We start from the raw sequence: 20,609 nt of genomic DNA, 5'->3' as shown, positions 1-20,609 counted from the left end.
TAAAAACAATAAAATCCCTAACAAAGAGAATGGTAGAGAAGACAGTTCTGGTATTAATCAAACTTGTTTTTAATGACTGCCTAAAATTTCATGGTGTAGATATATACTCATTTATTCAATGACTCTCCTGCCTTCCTGCTACTCTGAACAATACTGCAGAAAACTCTCTTGATACATAATCTTACAAATCTGTGCTTTTATTTAAGTGGGATAAAGTCTCAGGAACGGGATAGCTGGTTCAATGGAATGTGTAGTTTTTAAAATATATATAATATAATCCCACCTCTTCTCCATGAGCAAAGGTTAAAAAGCTACCCCACATTTGTATTGCATGTATATTTGTACATAGATATATTTTATAAATGTGTACATAAGTGGAAAAATATGGAAGAATACATGTTATTTTTATGCATCCTTTTATACACACAGTGGGTGATGTGGACGGAGGGAAATGAGGAGGAAATCCATGTGGGCAGGTGGGAGGAGGTCATAGGAGAAACGAAAAGAGTTAAAAACCCCAGCAGGTATGATATGATGGCATTGTGCAAATGTATGTGTCTATATTTACAAAAACAATTTAAATAAAAAATTTAGAAAACCCAGGGCTGACCAGTTATCTCAGTTGGCTAGAACATGGTGTTGTAACACCAAGGTGAGATCCACGTACCGGCCAGCCGCCAAAAAAAAAAAAAAAAAACCCCACAAAAACGAGGGGGAGAGGGAAGAGAGACAGAGAGAACCCATATATATCCACTATTCATACATAATCCACACATGTAAACATGTATGACCCAGATCTTGGATGATTCCACACAAGCAGTTGCTACCAACATGCTCCGCCTGCCAAAAAGCACAGGTAGACATATACACACATGTCTCACATCCAAGAGCTAAATGATGGGAGTGCTCAGATGGGCAAATGCTAGTCCACAGACAGCGTGTCTCTAAGCACACTTGCTGTATGGCCAGTGAGGCAGGAGAAATAACTAAGCATTTGGGACCAAGAGGCCAGAATCTTAAAGTTCCTTGAAGCGGGAATGAGGGCTGTCAGCTGTAATTAGGAGCAGAAACAAACATATGCTGATAATGTTAACAATAAACTAAAAGCAAGATTTTTATCAAGTGGTTAGTGTATATTTAAATAAGAGTTATTAACCACTTTAAGGTGTTCTGTGCATTTTTCTATTGTGGTTTTCCAATGCATCCTCCCCATGTGGTAGCTAAAAGCACTGACTTTGGAGTCCTTTACATCTGAGTCTATTAAGCATTGAGACCTTGTAAAAGCTACTTAACCTCAGTGTGTTTCAGCTTCTTCATCTGTAAAATGGCAGTAACTGTACCCCATATCCCTCTGGCAATGAGTAAGTACTTTCAAAAAAGGCAATTCAGGGGCTGGCCAATTAGCTCACCCAGTAGAGCCCAGTGGGGCTGATCAATCAAAGGTCAAGGAGTTTGGATCCCTCTATTGGCTAGCAGGCAATTAATCTTATGATTCTGATTGTGTTATGCATGAAAGAAATTTTTAATAAATGCTTTTATTCTATTAACATTGCTACTGAAATCCTTGCAATCCCTGCACACAAGAAATGAATTCAATGATCATAATCTGATTCCCTGCCTCAGTTTTCAGTCAACTACAAGTCACAAGCAAAATGTCTATATAACTTATATTCAGAGACTCACAAAAATAATAGAAAGCTAAGATTCATCACCTATGTCTTTATGGCTTAGGCTGCAAATTTGCAGTACATGTTCAACAAGTATCTCCAAGGAAAAGAATTTAAAGGACAAGATTCTTTAGTATTAAAAAACACTGTCCAGGGCCGACCCCATGGCGCCCTCGGGAGAGTTCGGCGCTGGGAGCGCAGCAGTGCTCCCGCTGCGGGTTCGGATCCTATATAAGGATGGCCGATGCGCTCACTGGCTGAGTGCAGTGCGGCCAGTCACAAAAAGACAAAAAAACAAACAAACAAACAAACAAAAAAACACTGTCCGAAGAGGAAAAAATAAAGAAAAGCAGCAAAAGGATTTATTTTTTTTAAGAAAAAAATTATCTCATGAGCTTGGAACTCTGTCACTAAGAGACACACAGCAAATAATGTATGAGATTAGAATGTTGTTCTAAGATTCCAGGTTTGTCCAATAATGTATGTACTTTCTCACTGGATAATTTTTAGAGCTACTAATCATTCTTTTCTGAAGTTCTATTTTATTTCGAATAAGATATTTTGTTTATCAAAATCTCTAGCCATCATGTTTGTAAAATACAATTAAAATACACGTATAGGGCTGGCCGGTTAGCCCAGTTGGTTACAGCACAGTTTTATATAGTACCAGTGTCAAGGGTTCAGATCCTCATACTGGCCAGCTGCCAAAAGAAACAAACAAACAAAAAGATGTATCTATAAAATCTTTGAATGCATAACTATTAACTTGAAGATAGTGGCAAAGGCTCAACAAAATACGGTATTCAATGCAATGCCTCAGTAATTCATAAAAGGTTAGAAGCTTGTCTTATTTGAAAATCTAAGTTTGGTTATCAAATATGTGACTTTCAATTTGGTTAGGTCTTAAAATCACCGCTAGATGGTGCCAGTATACACTTTAACACCAACTCAAACTTTCAATTTGCTTTGGAAAGCCTTAGGGTGTAAAGTAAGTACAAAGGTAATATAGTCACTGCACCTTTTGCCTCCAGAAGGAACTGCACTAATTATCCTACATGGCAAATGGGGTGACATAATCTCTTACAAGAGACCAAGAAAGGCGTTTTTAGGACCTTTGCATGTAAAACTTTTATGACAAAGGTTTATAATTCACTCTTCAAATATTTACTCAATATCTACTTTGTGCTAGACACTGGGGCCTAACTAACCCTGGGAATTAAAAAAGGAGTAAAGAACAGGAAAGTGTTGTAAATAAATAATACAATATAGTATGATAGGTACGATACTAAAAGCTTGTATTGTAGTGGAAAAGATTATCACAATAAACCCTTTTCGATAAGGAGCAATAAAGAGTAATATACAGTACAAACTCCACAGCAGGTGGCATAAGGTCTGGCCTCCACGTTTCTCTTCAACTACCTAACACCACCATTTCCTACCTACTAACAACACTTCCTCCCACCAAAATCTCCCCCGCCATCTCTCTCTCTTTCTGTTACTCTCACTTTCACATTAATGTGCGTTTACAGTTCGCAAGGGCACCGTGCCTTCGTGGTTTTGCCCATGGGGTTCATTCTGCCTACAATGAGAGCCACTCATTCTTCAAAAGCCTAAAGCACCAGCTCCTCTGTGAAGTCATTCCTGATACCTTATCTCTGACACCAGTATTATGGTCTTTGCTCTCTTCACTTATTTTTCCCCTTTAGACCTTCCCAAATGGCTAAAATAGCTTCATAGCAATTGATTTTTCAAAACTTCTTTAAAAAGTTTAAAAATATTTATTGAAAAGGACAGATATTTTCATTGGCTTCTAAATAAAACAAAGTGGTTCTAAAATTTTTTGAATTAATGAGTAGCAATAAAGAAAATATAAAAGTAACGCCTTCAGAGAACAACAGACCTTTGTACGTGAATTCTGAAACATTTGTTTTTTAAAAAATGTAGCCTTGTGAATTTGCACGTCACATATTTACGAGACCATCTCTGAGGGGAAGTCAGGATGCGAGTGGCTCCTTTAGATCAGTCATGGGCAGAGAACAGAAAAGTGTAAGACATGTGGTGGGGGGTGGGTAGGGAACAGGAGGGCAGCAGCCCAAGCCAGAGCAGAAAACTTGTATGAGGAAGTTTGGGGGAACAGCCGGGAACGTATGATGGCTTCAGATTTGACATGACATGACAGGGTTTGAAAGCCAGGCTGAGGAAGTTTAATTGGAAATGACTGGCATAAGAAATCAGTAGACTTTTCTAGTGAAAGAGATCAATAGGTGCTCAATGAGGAGAGCAGTAGTAGAAATGAGGAAAAGAGAAATTCAAGTTATTTCAAAAGGAAACTAGACAGAATGTGAAAACTTACTGAACATAAGGGATAAGAATATATTTAACTTGTGCTGGGAAGAAGAGGAAAAGGAATTTATTTCAGATGATTATGTTTCAAATGTCCTCTTGAGGCTTCTGAGTTAGATTCACCCACTAAGAGAATTTGGTGCTATTCTTGGTTAACTTCTTGAAATATATGGAATTGATTATAATTAGGAGGAAAATTCTCTGTGAATGATGTATTTAATAAAATCTTTATTTGTAAATAAATATTACTTATTTATTTCATGAGGAACATACACTTTCTGAGTAGGTTTTGCTTGATCACATTGATTTGGCCTGTCTTCCTTCTCTTCTCAATGCAAATGAAGTCTGAAGTTGCTGTGAACGTTCTTATTTCTCAGGAGAAGTATCACCTATGCGTGCCCTTTTATTATTATTTTTTTGCCTTCATTATTTCCCCAATCAACTCCAATCTGGGTTCCACTCCTGCACTTCAGTAAATCTTGATCCAACTCCCCAAAGTAAGCTCCCAATGAAATTGCTAAATTTATAGGTTGATTTTTCTGTCCTCTTCTTACTTAGTTTCTCAGCAGCATTTGACAATAACTCCCACTTCCTCAACACACTCTTCTCTTGGCTTCTGTGAGGCCACATTCTCTGGGTTTTTCTCTGGGTTTCCTCCAGTCTCCTTTGCTGGCTCCTCCTTCTCAACCGATCTCTAAATACTCAAGTTCTCTAAGGTTGAGTCCAGTATCAACTTCAAATACATCCAAGAGATTCCCATTAAAGGAGGATAGGGTAATGATATCTTGGGCCTCTTACACCCTCTGAAAATCAATAAGGAGAACAACAAAAAAACCCAGAAAAGAAACATCACCTATGATGAAACAAAAAACTAGTCACAACTCTGAACCACAATCAATGAAGAAAGAGTGTGGAATGCTATGAAAACTAGACCTAGTTGAAGGAGGCTGCTGAGAGATTTGCCTCTGCAAATCCCAGGCACTGGAGCAGAGTTTGCCAAAAGTAGGTTGCAGTTCCTGAGTACCCAAACCAAAAATCTTTTGCGAAGAATGGCCAGGTCTCAGTATACAGTTGGCTTTGGAACAAAATGAATCTCATTGGACACTTCTGAGTTGCTGTAGGGTGGGGTTAAATGAAGAAATGAGTAGAAACGACATTTTTTTTTCAAAAAGCAGGCTCTCAGAGTGGTAAGGCAAAAGAGAAAAAGTAGGTGCAACTGCTCTGCAGCAGAGTCTTGATAAATGAAAAGAGGTAATGCTAAATCACTGTCCAGAAGTCTCAGGCACACACACAGGACTTGCTTGCTAGTCAGGTAAACTTCTTGCCATTGCAGGGCAGAGAGTTAGTGAGAAGGGAATGACCAGGAGACCAGCAATCTCAGTCATCCGCTGGTCATTCTGCACACTATCCTTCAACAACTAACTAAGCCAATGGGGCCCATGATAAGATATTACAAGAAAAAAAGAAAAAAAGTAGGTAAAGAATCTGATAGACAAAAGGCAGATCAGGAATACCCTACTCCCAAAGAAGTATGTCATGAAGTAGAAAAATTATGAACAAATATTTCTGCATGAAAGCAAAGAATTTAAAGAAAATATAGCCTTCTATAACGAGAGATCAAGGAAGACATATCAAAAAAGAGAAATAATGTTTAAAATCTTTTTTTCTTTTAAAAGATAAGAAGCTGGAAGAGCTCAAGAAAAAAATGGAATGCAAAAAGAAAAAAGAAATCCCACAGCAGTGAAGATCATGTTACAAGACATAAAAAAGAGAACAGACACTGCTGAAAATAGAGGAGACAGGAAAAAAGGTAAAGTAAGCACAATGAAATGTAAAAACAAAGTTAAAGTAGAAAGAAGAAAATTATAGAAGTGGGAGATGATAGAGATTATATAATTGGTGTCCCTGAAGACTTTGGTATCTGATAATGTTGAAATTTTGAAACAGTAGATAAATATACCAATAACAAATGTCAACAAATAGTGTTAGAAAATGGCTAGCCACCTGAAAAAACAAAAAACATGGGTCATTAGTGTGGTGGCTTCAACTGTTACCCCCAAAATATGGTGAAGCCCTAGTTCCCAGTATCTGTGAATGTGACCTTATTTAGAAAAAGGGTTTTTGCAGAGGTAATCAAGTTGAGGTCATTAGGGTGGACCCTAGTCCAACATGACTGGTGTCCTTATAAGAAGAGGAAAATGCCATGTGAAGACTGAGACAGACAGGGAGAACACTATGTGCTGACAGAGGCAGAGACTGGAGCAATGCAGCTGCAAGTCAAGGAAGCAGGGGCTGATGACTATCACTAGAAACTAGGATGAGGCAAGGAAGGATTTTTCCCCTCAGGTTTCAGATGGAGCATGGCCCTGCCAACACCTTGATTTTGGACTTCTAGCCTTTAGAACAATGGACAATATGTTTCTTTGTTTCAGGACCCCAGTTTGTGGGGGCAATTTGTTACAGCAACCCTACCAATACAACTATTTATATCAAAATAAATGCTATGAAAATGTCTTGATTTCCCTTTCAATTAAAGAAATGCAAATCAAATCAACAATAAGCTACACTTTTTCACCTATAGACCAAGAGTTTTGATAGTGAAGTGCTAGCAACAATATGAAGTCACATGTATCTTACCTATCACAGGTGTTATCTTAATTGGTCTGCTCATACCACTCTTGACCTCCTTTCAATCCATTCTCCACACAGCAGCAAGTGTGATCTTGCAATAAAATAAATCTTATTGCTCATTCCTAACCTAAAACATTTTCAATGGGAAGCCTCAATCTCAAGCCAATCTGATGCCCAGATATCGGTTCATCTCATGCCACCTACCCTGATCACTGTGTGCTCTGGCCTGGAATACAAGTTCTTTCCCCATCTAAATTACCTCCAGCCCCATCATCCCACAACTGTTTCCTTTACCATAGTTATCACAAGTCGTTTTTTGTTTACTGGACTATTATCTGTCTCCAGGGGAATAGAGACCATATCTGTTTTGTTCATTGTTTTACCTTCAGCATGTAATACGGGATCTGGCACTTAGTAGGGGATGGTTAAATACTTAATGAATTTAAAAAAAAAAAAAAAAAAGGAGTGGACAAATAAATCCTCTTAGCCCACCTTCGCTCTTTCAGAAATTATTCTTTATCCTATTTATAGAGAAAATTCAGGTTATCAGATGTAAAAAACCTTTAAATAACCTATCATCATTGCCATTTTTTTCCTATTTACATGTTGGTTTCACTTTTTTTTTTTGGTGACCCTTATGACTTTCAAAAAAGGTGGGGGTTGCAGATAAAATACAGCAAGATGTCACCTAGTTTTCAAAAGATAGACCATATCCCCATGTCCCAACAGAAAATATCTTCTCTTCTCTTTATCTGGGCAACTTCACATAATCTAGATACAAACAGCAATTTTTAATACAGAAAAATAAAATCAAATGATACCTACTCCAACTCAACCTCTGAGACAAGTTTTTCACTGTTGGAAAAGGAAGTAATCAAATATGTGGGGATGAACTGAAATTGTAGGTATCAGCACAAATTCATGGTATATGGAAGACAACGGGAGGAGAGAGGAAGAGGGAGGAGGAGGGACACGTGTACTCACACGTTCCCTAGCTCTGTCCACTGAGAGGGATGTAAAGCAAGAACACGCAGATGCTGGTTGTAAAACTACTCTCCTTTACTAAGTGTACTCAGGGCTCCTTGGAGAAAAGCTGATTCCATCACTAGGACAGGGAAAGCACAAGATGAGCCTGGAATAGCTTGATGAGCCAGAAAGTAGAGAAGTGATCAAAGAATGACAGGGACATGTCAAAAGGACACAGAAGCCAGCGTGAATGGGCTCCCATTGGGACACATCTGGAACCACTTGAGCATTAAAATAAATAATGTCAGTGACAGATTATAATCCTTTGAATTAAATAAGAATATATAAATTCATACTTAAATAAATAAATAAATGAGAGAAGAAAAAGCTCTTTCTTAAAGTAGACTGTCAATGAATAAATACAGAAGGAATGACATGAATCAGAAAATTATCAGTGGATACTAGAACTAGTAGTTAAAAATATGACAGGGCTTGCCAGTTAGATCAGTTGGTTAGAGTGCAGGGTCATAACACCAAGGTCAAGGGTTTTGTACCAGCCAGCCACCAAAAAAAATAAAAACGTATGACAAGGAACAGGATATTTACATAGCCTCAAAGTATCTCCCCACAAATTATTATTAATTACAAAGGGAAAGATGATAACTTTACAGCAGAGAAACCTTGTAACCACCTAAACCAAGTGATCAAAGCTAATATTACCAATAATGAGACAAACTGACATATGTATCTGTGATGGTCAATTTCTTGTACCAACTTGACTGGGCCAAAGGGTCCCCAAATATTTGATTAAACATTATTTCCCAATGTATATCGACAAAATAAAATTAAAAAAAAAAACAAAAAACATTATTTCCAGGTGTGTGCGTGAGGATGTTTCTGGATGAGATTAATGTTCGAATTGGTACACTGAGTAAAGTAGATTACCCTTCCCAGTGTGAGCAGGCATCATCCAATCTGTTGTAGGCCTGAACAGAATAAAAAGCTGAGTAAGAAAGAGTTCTTTCTCTGTGCCTGACTGTCTTTGAGCTGGGACATCAGTCTTTTCCTGCCTTCAGACTCAGACTTGTAATGGAACTTATACCATCAGCTCTCTCCTGGTTCTCAGGCTTTTGGACTCAGACTGGAACTATGCCATTGGCTCTCCTGGGTCTCCAGCTTGACAACTGCAGATCTAGGACTTCTCAGCCTCTATAATCACAGGAGCCAATACCTTACAGTAAATCTCTTTACACACACACACATACCCACCCACCCACCCACCCCATTGGAGGTGGAGATATATATATATATATATATAGATATACAAGGGTACTTCAAAAAGTTCATGGAAAAAATAGAATCAAAAGATAATATGAATCTTTCCATGAACTTTTTGAAGTATCCTCATATATATGTGGATATATGTGTGTGTGTGTATATATACACATATATGTGCATATATATCCACATATATCTCTACGTATATAAAAGCGTACTTCAAAAAGTTCATGGAAAGATTTGTATTATCTTATACAAATATATATATCCATATCCTATTGGTTCTGTTTCTCTGGAGAACCTAGACTAATACAGATCTTGGTACCGAGAGTAGCCCTGGAGGAAAGGAATTTTAAGGATGAGTTTTCTGAATTGGTTCTGGGATTTCTGTAATTGGCTCTCTAATCTGTTTAGATTTAAAGATGCTACAGTAATAAAGACAGCACTGATAGTCTATAGTGTGATCTGGCAACAGATAAATGCAAAATATCTCCTTTGCATACTCTCAATCAAACACTTATCAGAAGCAAGGAGCTGGTGACTGTGTATGATACTTCTGAACATTTTTGGAAATCTAATGTATATATTGAGGTTGACTGGTTGCTCCTGATGTGTCGCTGGACAAAGTGGTGAAAGAAAAGGATGAGCTCAGGGCTTTGAATTCCCAGCTCATGAGCTGCATAAATGCTCTGAAAGCTCCTGGGTGTGTGCTGAAGGAGAGCCTTATCTCCTGCAGCCACAAGGCTGAGAACCCAGACTAAAACAGTGCCTCCTCCTAGGACGCATGAGAAAGACACAACAGTCACTTCTGTGGTATCCCGCCAAAAACACAAACCTGAATCTCATCATAAGACAACCTAAACTGAAGGACATTCTACAGAATAACTGGAAAAGGGCACAATCAAGAATCTAATAGTCTAGATTACAGGAAATTAAAGACATATCACAACTAAATGCAAAGCACGCTCCTGGTTTAAATCCTAGACTAAGGTAAAAATTGCTATTAAGGATACTATTGGGAAAACTATTGAAATTTGAACATGAGCTATGAATTAGATATTAGGATTGTGTCAAAATTACATTTCCTGATTTTGATAATTGTACTGTGGTTATCTAAGAGAATGTCCTTGTTCTTAAGAAATAAGCCTTGAATTATTTAATTGTAAAGGGGCAAGATGTCTCCAATTTACTCTCAAATGCTTAAAAAAAGAATTACACGCACATGTAAAAATATATACAAAGAAACTGAGAAACAAATAGAGCAAAATAGAAACAATTGGTAAAGAATAAAAGGTTTATTCTTTATGTCTTGCAACTTTGCTGTAAATTTGAATTACATCAAAATTAAAAGGTACTAATAAAAAATCCAACTTCCAAGCCTCTTTATATAGTGAGTTTAAATATTTATTAATTTATTAATTTTGAATAGGCAATATAGACTCAGTATAAGATTCAAAAGATATAAATGAATAGAAAGTGAAAAGTGTTTCTCTCTCATCTTTCCCACAGCTTCCCTGCCCAGAGACAACTACTGCTGCTAGCTTCCTGTGAATTCTTCTAGAAATACTTTGTGCATACACAAACATGAGGATATATACAGTGGTTTGTTTTTTTTTTTTCATGAATGGCATTTTTTTCTGTAATTAAAATACTTATTTTGGCAAAAGCCTCATGGAGGTAGAGAAAAGCCTAATTTTTTATGCCTGTAGAGTATTCCATTTCATAGGTGAATACACAATAATATATTTAATCAGTCCCTATTGGACATTTACATTGTTACCAATCTTCTGTTTCTATGAAACAATGCAACTTTATAAATATAATGGTGCATATTTCTTTGTGCATATGTGTATGTATATTTATAGAACCCACTTCTAGAACTGAAATTGCTGGTTAAAAGGATATGTGCAATTTAAATTTATGAATTATTGCCAAATTATTTTCCAAAGAGGTTGTACCAATCTACACTTCCACCTACAATGTAGGAGAGTTTCTGTTTCCTGGGTGTGGGTTTTTCAACCAACAATACTGGCCCATTTCGAAAGGACAGCCTATATCGCACAGTTCTATTTTCAAAGTACACAAAACTTTGACCCCTTTCTTCACTAATGCATCAAGCTTATGCAATGTTCATTAGGTTACTGCCAACTTTCAATAAGGTTCAGTTCACCTTCCTGCTTCTTAGTGAGAATCTCTCTGAAGGCTGAAAATATCTTGTCTCTGCTTTTTTTTTTTTTGGCAAAATCGTGGTATTCATGTGATGGAGTCAATTAGTTTTAACCCCTTTGAGACTGTGCATTCCTGAGATGGGCAGGGACCATGTGTTGGAAAGATCATGAGCTTTACAGTCACATAGCCCTGGAGGCCTGGGTTTGAATCCTGGCTCTGCTAGTTAGTGATAGTGTACATTCACAAATATCTGAGTAACTAGTAAGTGCCATGTGCCAGGCACTATGCCAAGAGCTCAAGTGGCCAAGAAGAATAAGACATGGTATTACTGTACTCAAGGGTTTATACAAAGAGACAATGCTGCATAGTAAATACAATGATAGAGGGTTTAAAAATTAGGCATTTTTTACTTATCATTCGCCTCTTGTTCTCATTTTCTTCTCTCTCTCTCTCTCTCTCTCTCTCACACACACACACACAATCACCCTATTTCAAAAAAGATGTGAGGCAATAACAATGATAGAAAGGATTTTATAGAAGCTTAGAGAAGGATATCTAACCCAGCTTTAGGAGTGAGAGGGCTCAAAGAAGACTTCCTAAGAATCATGTTGTTTGGCAATTGCAGATAGATCTACCATATGACCCAGCTATCCCACTGCTGGGAATATACCCAGAGGGAAATCATCAAGTCAAAGGTATACCTGTTCCCCAATGTTCATCGCAGCACTATTTACAATAGCCAAGAGTTGGAACCAGCCCAAATGTCCATCATCAGATGAGTGGATACGGAAATGTGGTATATCTACACAATGGAATACTACTCAGCTATAAAAAAGCATGAAATACTGCCATTTGCAACAACATGGATGGACCTTGAGAGAATTATATTAAGTGAAACAAGTCAGGCACAGAAAGAGAAATACCACATGTTCTCACTTATTGGTGGGAGATAAAAATAAATAAATAAATTCACACACACACAAAAGAAAAAAAAACCGGGGGGGAGAAGAAGACATAACAATTACAATTCTTTGAAGTTGACATGACAAGCATACAGAAAGGACATTGTTGGGTGGGAGGGGGGAGAGGGAGGAGGGAGGGAGGTTTTGGTAATGGGCCACAATAATCAACCACATTGTATATCGACAAAATAAAATTAAAAAAAAAAAAAAGAATCATATTGTTTGGTATATGAATTACTTATGTGATTACACAATCTCCATATAGGCAGTTCTAGATACTTCTTGGTTTACTCTACCTTAAGATCATTTGGAATAACACTCTTTATTTTGATGTCTTATTAACATACTGAAGCCTAGAATTCACGACTTGGTAGAGAACACTTGAGAAGCACCAGTGCTGCCCACCAGTGTAGCATATGGGTATTCCTGGGCCCATCGACAGCAGAAAGTAGGTTCTGGAGTCTGACTGCAGTTTAGCACTAACTAGCTCTATGATTATGTGCAAGTTATCTAACCTCTATGTGCCTCATTTTCTTCATCTGAAAAGTGGGATGATAATAGTACCTATCTCACAGGATTGTTCTAAGAAATGAGATATCTGCATAAAGTGCTTGGCACACTACTGGTGCATGGTAAGGGCACAATAATGCAGTGTAATGATAAGGACAGATGCTAAATAGGGGATCCGGGATGAGCCAGTAGAATGTGTACTATGCTGGTGGAGGGAAGGAACAAATGTTTGAGGAATCCAGAGCAGGGCACATGACTACACTAAGCAGAGAGAGAGAGCAAGAGGAGAGTGCTGTGAGAGGAGGTGCCAGAGCATGCAAGGCCTTGTGGGCATCTTAGGGGTTCTGGACTTTATCTCAAAGACAGAGTTTGAAGTATTGATCACATTTGCTTTTTTGAAAGCTCCCCCTGGCTGCCAGGTGCAAGGGATTGATCGCCCACTGATGGTCCAGTTAGGAGGCTACTGCACTAGTTCCAGGGAGCGATGACCAGGGCTTAGGCTGGGATAGAGCAGTGGAGAGACAGAGAAGCAGACAGCTTTAGGAGTATAAGTAGAATTGATTGAGGATCACTTACTGGATATAAGAAGCAAGAAAGAGGGAGTTGTCAAGGTATCTCACATGAGTAACTGAGCAGACCATAATGCTGCTTATTAATGAAGAGAGGGACAGCAGTGGAAGAGCAAAATTTTAGGGGGCGACTGATTCAGACAGGCTGTGTTGAGTTGAGACACTTGGGAGATATCCAGGTGAAGATGTTTCTCATTCTTCTTTCTTCATAATTGAATTAAACCTGATGCCTTGGACATGAACAGAACACCACAAAGGACAGCAAACAGAGAGCATCAGGAGCAGAGAGGGCGACCAGAAATCCTCACCCATCATGGGTGAGCAAATGCCGCAAGGAGACCACATGCCCCACTGCACATAAAAACAACAAGAAAGATTTTAAAGAGTCAGGAGATATTTAGGTTCTGTTTTAAATTTTTTTACTAAGTGAACTCATCTTATCAAGTTACTCAGTGATTCTACCTCCCTGGCATAAGGAAATAGAAACAAATACAACACTTTCCCCCATAAAAGGCTAACTACTAACTGGGCAATCTGGTATTAAAAAAAAATACAATGAAAATATTGTACATTTTACAAAGTTGTCATATGAATAAATCACAATGGCATTATTTAGCTATGAAATGCTGCGTGTCTAATAATAACAGGCATGAAGATCTAGACCTAAACATAAGAATGTAACTTTCTTATTGATAATAGTAACACTATATTTTCTCTTTCAATCAACAATAAATACAATTTCTCCAACATGGGGCTCAACTTTTACATATTTACACCTTTTCATCCATTCCATTTAAAAATTATTTCCCATGATAGTACATAATTGGCTACTTCTCATGCCTTGGGAAGTAGTTAACTGGGTTTCACCTTAACTGGAGATTAGCTTATTTATAAATCATCGCTTCTCCAAAAAATGAAGGATACTTGGCCCTGATTCAGAAAACCCTTTGCTACCAAATGGTACAATTATATAAACTGATAATAGCTGCACAATTCAAATAATATTATAAACCACCTGGACTACAGTATTGAATACTCTCTGAAAAACAAAAACATCCAACATATGTGTGATGACTTTAACTAAATAGGATAAATGTAGGATTCTCATCCTTCCCCACCCTCAAATTTATTCTGGTAGGAAGCCTCTCTACCTTACACTGTACTTAGGTATTCTACCCCATGAGGCATCTCTGGATGACTGGAAACCTACCCGGTCACTTTTTAATAACTATGCCTAATTTAATAAATGATAGAAAACCTAATCAGTATACCACAACACTTTTTAAAAACTGTAATTCCCTATCCCAATTTTCATAACATGTGAAGGCTTTGATGCATTTAAAGCAAGGTTTTCCCAGGTGTTATTAAAAATCTTTGAGCAGCCAGTTAGGCACCTTTTGGGTACACAATGGGAAGAAGTCGTGGCAGGAGACACTAAAGGGAAATAAATGGTTAAAGTCAAGTGAATGGATTATTTCCAATTCAATTTACTGTGTTTTAAGTTCAAGAAACAGATTCACACCAAACCAGTATTTATTGTGCACCCACTCTGTGCCTAGAACTATTTTAGATGTTTTTTGTGTATGTTGCTAATCATAAGTTTACTAAATATTAATAGAAAATCTTCCAAAACCCTCGTTTGTTGACAACATTTGTCCAGTTACAGGTAAGAAGAAAATTACCACAGATTTATGCCAATCATTTAACCATCATCTCTGTTTAGAGAAATCTGAATTACAAAGCAAAGCTTACATTGGCCTGGGAAGGAGATCTATTTCTGCTACAGAATGGATTGTATGAGTAGGAAAGCTGGAAAGCTTCCCAGATGCTCCTAAGTTATGTGTTCGGTTATTATTTTTGTTGGGGTGAACCAATAACCACCACAGAACTGATCAGAGAATTTCTAAACCAGCAAAAATATTGATTGAATGAATGAATGGTCAGAGGCTTTGTCTGCTGGCTCTCTTGGCTTTTCTTGTAGAATTCTGTAACATATACTAAAGCCACATTTTCTCATGTAAAGCTTTTCATACTATTTATATTTTGCATTGTCTTTATACTTCTTATATTTGGCATTTTCTTTTGGCTTGGGTTTATCTTTTTTTTTTTTTAAACAATCTTCCTTGTGTCTAAGGTAGAGTGAGGGGTTACAGTCCTTTCTCCTGTCAGTGGTAAAGAACTTCTGTCATTTAGGTGGTTTTGGTTTTGCACTGCAGATGGCATCCTCAGGAGAAGGAGGGAGGGTGAACTGGCACATTCACTACTCCACTGGGAATGTCCTGGGGCACACGGAACTTTCACAGTGCTAATCTGGAAATATTGTAACTCCTCTGATGCCAACAGCTCATAAAGGGAAGTTAAGAATGTCAGATGGCATCCCCCAGTGAAATATCAAAAGCTGCTCACTGGGGCCCCTGAGTAATGGCTGTTCATTCTGGGATAGAGTTATCACGGTCAGGAGAAGGGAGGTGAATTTGGAGGGGTTTAAAGAAGATACAAAAGGTGACAGACATCAACTATTGCCACTCTGCAGACAGTTTTCATCTTTAAATATTTGAGATGTGGCATTTTGTAGCTTTATTCCTATATTAGAAATCAAGTAATCAAGACACTGAGTCTGATTTTTTATTTTTACTTATTCCTAGTATACTGCAGTGGAACCCAAGGGAGTTTTTACTAAAGGAGGGAAGGGACCTGGAACCATTAAGAGATTCATCATTAAAATCTCAAAGTATTAAATTCAGATTATAAAAATCAAGACACTCCAAAGACAAACATGATTTAGATAATCTGCTTCTCTGCTTTATACAGTCAGTCCTTCTCCACTTGTGAAAATAACCAAGTGTGGTCTATACTCAGGAATACCAGACATCAGGAAGTGAACTAAGAGAATAAGAATGTGGTGGCAAAGAAAAGAGTCAAAAACTAAAAACAGATCAAATACATCAGGAAATGGAAAAAACAAATAATTTTCTCTATTTTTTCTTAGTTCCTCCAGCAGAAATTAAATCTTTTTTATTGCTAGATCAAACTGAGAAAGGAATGTAGGTGAATTGGTTGCCAATTTCAGACAAATATTATAATATTTATTTTTTAAGTGTCATCCCAACCATGACTGCATTCTGAGCTTCAAAGGCCAACAAGAAAAGCTTTAGTTGCCCTCAGAAAGTAGATGTCCTCAATCTCCTCAGTAAACGGTGTTGAAAAAACAGGATATCCACATACAGACGAATGAAAGTGGACCTTTATCTCACTCCTTATGTGAGAATCAACTCAAAATGGATCAACAACTTAAACGTTAAGTCTAAAAGTATAAAACTACTAAAAGAAAACACGGGAAAACTCCATGACATTGGTCTGGGCAGTAGTTTCTTGGATATGACCCCAAAAGCACAGGCAACAAAAGCAAAAATAGACAAATGAGATTTCCATCAAACTAAAAACTTCTGCATAGCAGAAACAAGTAATACAGTGAAAAGACAACCCACAGATTGGAAAAACATATCAGTAAATCATATATTGGATAAGGGGCTAATATCCAAAATATACAAGGAACTCAAACTACTCAATAACTAGAAAACAAATAACACTGTTAAAAAATAGGCAAAGGATTTGAATAGACATTTTTTCAAAAAAAGACACCCAAGTGGCCAACACATCTATGAAAAAGTGCTCAACATCTCTAATCATAAGAGAAATTTGAATTAAAACCACAATGAGGTATCACCTCACACCTGTTACATTGGCTACTACCAAAAAGATGAAAAATAACAAGCATTGGTGAAATTGTGGAGAAAAAAGAACGCTTATACGTTATTGATGGTATTGTAAATTAGAACAACCATTTTGCAAACAATATGGAGGCTCCTCAAAAAACTAAAAATAGAATTATCATTTGATCCAACAATCCCACTACTTGCAATCGGTATGCTGAAAAGATATCAGCTCTCCCATGTCCACTGCAGCATTATTCATAATAGAGAAGATATAGAAACAACCTAAATTTCTATCAACAGATAAATAGATTTTTAAAATGTGGTATATATCTCTGTTCCGGCCAGCCACCAAAAAATAAAAATAAATTGTGGTATATATATATATACACAATGGAATAATATTCAGCCTTAGAAAACACAAGAAATTCTGTCAAATTATGTCTTTTGTGACAATATGGATGAACCTATGGGACATTATGTTAAGTGAAATAAGCCAGGCACAGAAAGACAAATACTGTATGATCTTGCTTCCATGTACAATCTAAAGAAGTCAAACTCATAGAAGTGGAGAGTAGAATGGTGGTTACCAGTGGCTGGGGGTTGAGGAGGAATCCATAGGGGAAGGGAAAGTGTTGGCCAAAGGGTACAAAGTTTTGGTTAGACAGGAAGAATAAGTCCTGGTGTTCTATTGCACAGATTGGTGACTATAGTTAATAATAATGTATGAGAATACTTCAAAAAGTTTGTGGAAAAATAGAATTAAAAGATAATATGAATCTTTCCATGAACTTTGTGAAGTACCTTAGTACTGCATATTTCAAAATAGCTAAAAGAATTTTAAATGTTCTCACCACAAAGAAATGATAAATATTTGAGATGATGGATATGCTAATTACCTGGTTTAATCATTCCACAATGCATACATATATCAAAACATCACACTGCACCCCATAAATATATACAATTACTATTTGTCAATCAAAAATAAAACTTAGAAGGGCCGGCCCATGGCTCACTTGGGAGAGTGCGGTGCTGATAACACCAAGGCCACGGGTTCAGATCCTATATAAGGATGGCTGGTTTGCTCACTGGCTGAGCGTAGTGCTGACGACACCAAGCCAAGGGTTGAGATCCCTTTACTGGTCATCTTTAAAAAAAAAAAAAAAAAAACTTAGAAAAAAGAAAATAGCTGTCCTCTAGCCCAACTTTGCTCATTTAAGTAGTTAAATAGTTTCATTAAATGTCTGTTAATATTACATTTCAAAAAAGTAAAAGAAAAGCTAAGCCTACTTATAAATAGCATTATTTCCAAATCTTTACTTAAACAAGTCCCATCATCCTCTGTGAATAAGAACTGACACTAAACAATGTGACTGAATAACTAAACTATTAATATTCTTTCTTATTTTAAAATTTCAGGAAATACTTTGTCTCAAGTTTTTGCTTACAATTCGTCTAGGTTTAAAAAGTCAAGGGTTTGGCCAGCATGGCTTGTATATTTGGCAGGGCCAGGGCAGAGAATTCAGCTGGCTCACTGTGTGTGTGGTGGGGCCAGGGTAAGAATTCCGCCAGTATGGTTGGATTGTCCAGCAGGGTTGGGGTCTAGGAGGTGGCCCGCATGGTGGGGAAATTTGTTATATTCAGGAAGACTGAGAAAATAAGTAAATATATTGAGGATAACAGGAGCCAGGTTTCTCCTAGTACAGAAGGAAATCACAAATATGGAAGAGGGAAGGCTAAAATAAACCCTGTGGTGGTGGATTGAAATGGGACATACCAATATAAAACAATATTTTATATAAATAGACAAATAGACAGGTGCACGTGTATGTGTGTTCATTTCCCAGCCCCTCCCCAGCTATGCTGAAAAAGTCTAAGAGCAATGACATGACAGTAGCAACAATCACACCTACCACCCAGATCTTGATTTCTAAATGACACACTCTAAAAGAAACCAAGGCCTTTTAGAGAAACAGCTGATTTCATCACTGAAAGCACAAGATGATCCTGGAATATCTTTATGAGCCAGAAAGTAAAGTTCTCAAAGAATGACAGGAACATGTCAAAGGACACTGCAGCCAGCTGAAAGGGGCTTATACTATCCAAATCTGGGATAAATAGTTTAGTTTATTGGGGAAAAGAAGGAGAATGAATTCCGTTACTGACTCTTTATCTTTGTTCTCTGTCATGGCTGTGTGGACTGTGCCTCTTCTCCTGACGTGCCTTCTAGGAGACACATACCATTGATTTCAAGGGAGTTCAGACCAAATGGGAATGAACTGGCACAAATTCATCACCACAAGTAAACAAACAGCTCAAATCTGTACTCTGCTGACAGTACGGTGGCTTGTTTAAAGTGCCTACTATGTGGATGCCTACATATCAGCACATACGTATATATTTTGCCAGTAAGGTCCTTCTTTGGATACAGAGAAGCAATATATTTATGTACACTTTGAGTGCTTTATTATGTCATGATACCAACAATTAGATGCACAGACTCATTGTTTCAGTTGTTAATGCATACAAAAATATTTTTGAAAGTTTTATTCTTAATATCAGCTAGAGAAAAAAAAAATTTTCTGGAAGACAACTTATAAAAGATGGTATCAATTAAGTTGGTCTTAAATTTTCCCTTTCCTCAAATTCTGACTAATCTGACTAATCTGACAAAGATTTATTACTTAGGGAAGAAAAATCTTTTCACTGTTGAAAATCTGTGGCTTAGAGTTAGCTTCGACTTTTAAAAATAATTCATAATGAAATAATTTCAAACTTATAAGTTATAAGAAGAACATTACAAAACTCCCAAATATCCTTCACTCAGATGATAAACTGTTAACATATTTTCATATTTTCTTATTCTCACATATATACGTATGTGTTTGTATGTGTATGTACATATGTATCCTCAGGGCATTGGTTCCAGGATCTCTTACAGATACCAAAATCCATGGATGTTCACGTCCTTGGTATAAAATGGCCTAGTATTTGCATATAACCTATGCACATCCTCCCATATACTCTAAATCATCTCTAGATTACTTATAATACCTAATACAATGTAAATACTATGTAAATAGTTGTTATACTATACGAGGGTACTTCAAGAAGCTTGAGAAAAAAAACTGAATGGAAAGACAGTATGAATCTTTCCATTTCCATGAAATTTTGAAGTACCCTCAAACTGTTTAGGGAATAATGACCAAAAAAAAAAAAAAGTCTGTACATGTTCGGTACAGATGCAATTTTTAAAAAATATTTTTGATCTGCAGTTGGTTTGAACCATGGATGCAGAACTCACAAACACAAAGAGTTGGCTACTATGCACACACATTTCATTTATTTATATGGATTATAACAATCTATTTCTTATATCAACTTATTTCAACCATAGACATATGTCATTTTTCAAGTTAGGAAAGGTAACTGACGGGGCTGGAAAAGATGAAGGACTTGTTTTGGCTGAGTTTTAGATTTGGTGGGTAGATCACACTATTACACACTAGTCCAGTAAACAAACTAAGATGTCTATGGAAGCCAAGTAGGCAAGACAGATAAGTGAAACAGAAAGTAAGACAGTCAAATAGGGCACAGTGGGGACAGTGACAAAAGTGTGCCCTAAATAAAGTGAGCAGCTGTTATCCTGGCAGATGGTTTCTATTCTGAAGTGTGGACCGAGTTGTGCCAGAACTTCTGATTTTTCAAGAGAAGCTGGAAACATGAATTTTTAAGGGACATTATCTTATTTTAAAATGGAACTAATGTTTCAAAATGATAAAATTGGTTTGGGTAAAA

General features: G+C 37.1%; 1 protein-coding gene across 2 annotated transcripts in view; it reads right to left on the bottom strand.

The window, feature by feature from the left end:
- The window catches only part of MYO1D (myosin ID), a 348,112-nt gene that overhangs the window by 246,095 nt on the left and 81,408 nt on the right, over window positions 1-20,609 (bottom strand). The gene's annotated exons all lie outside the window — the stretch shown is intronic.

Source organism: Cynocephalus volans, chromosome 10, assembly GCF_027409185.1.
Source record: "Cynocephalus volans isolate mCynVol1 chromosome 10, mCynVol1.pri, whole genome shotgun sequence".
Lineage (NCBI taxonomy): Eukaryota > Metazoa > Chordata > Mammalia > Dermoptera > Cynocephalidae > Cynocephalus > Cynocephalus volans.
Note: the sequence above shows the minus strand (reverse complement) of the source record. Positions and strands in the feature narration are given on the sequence as shown.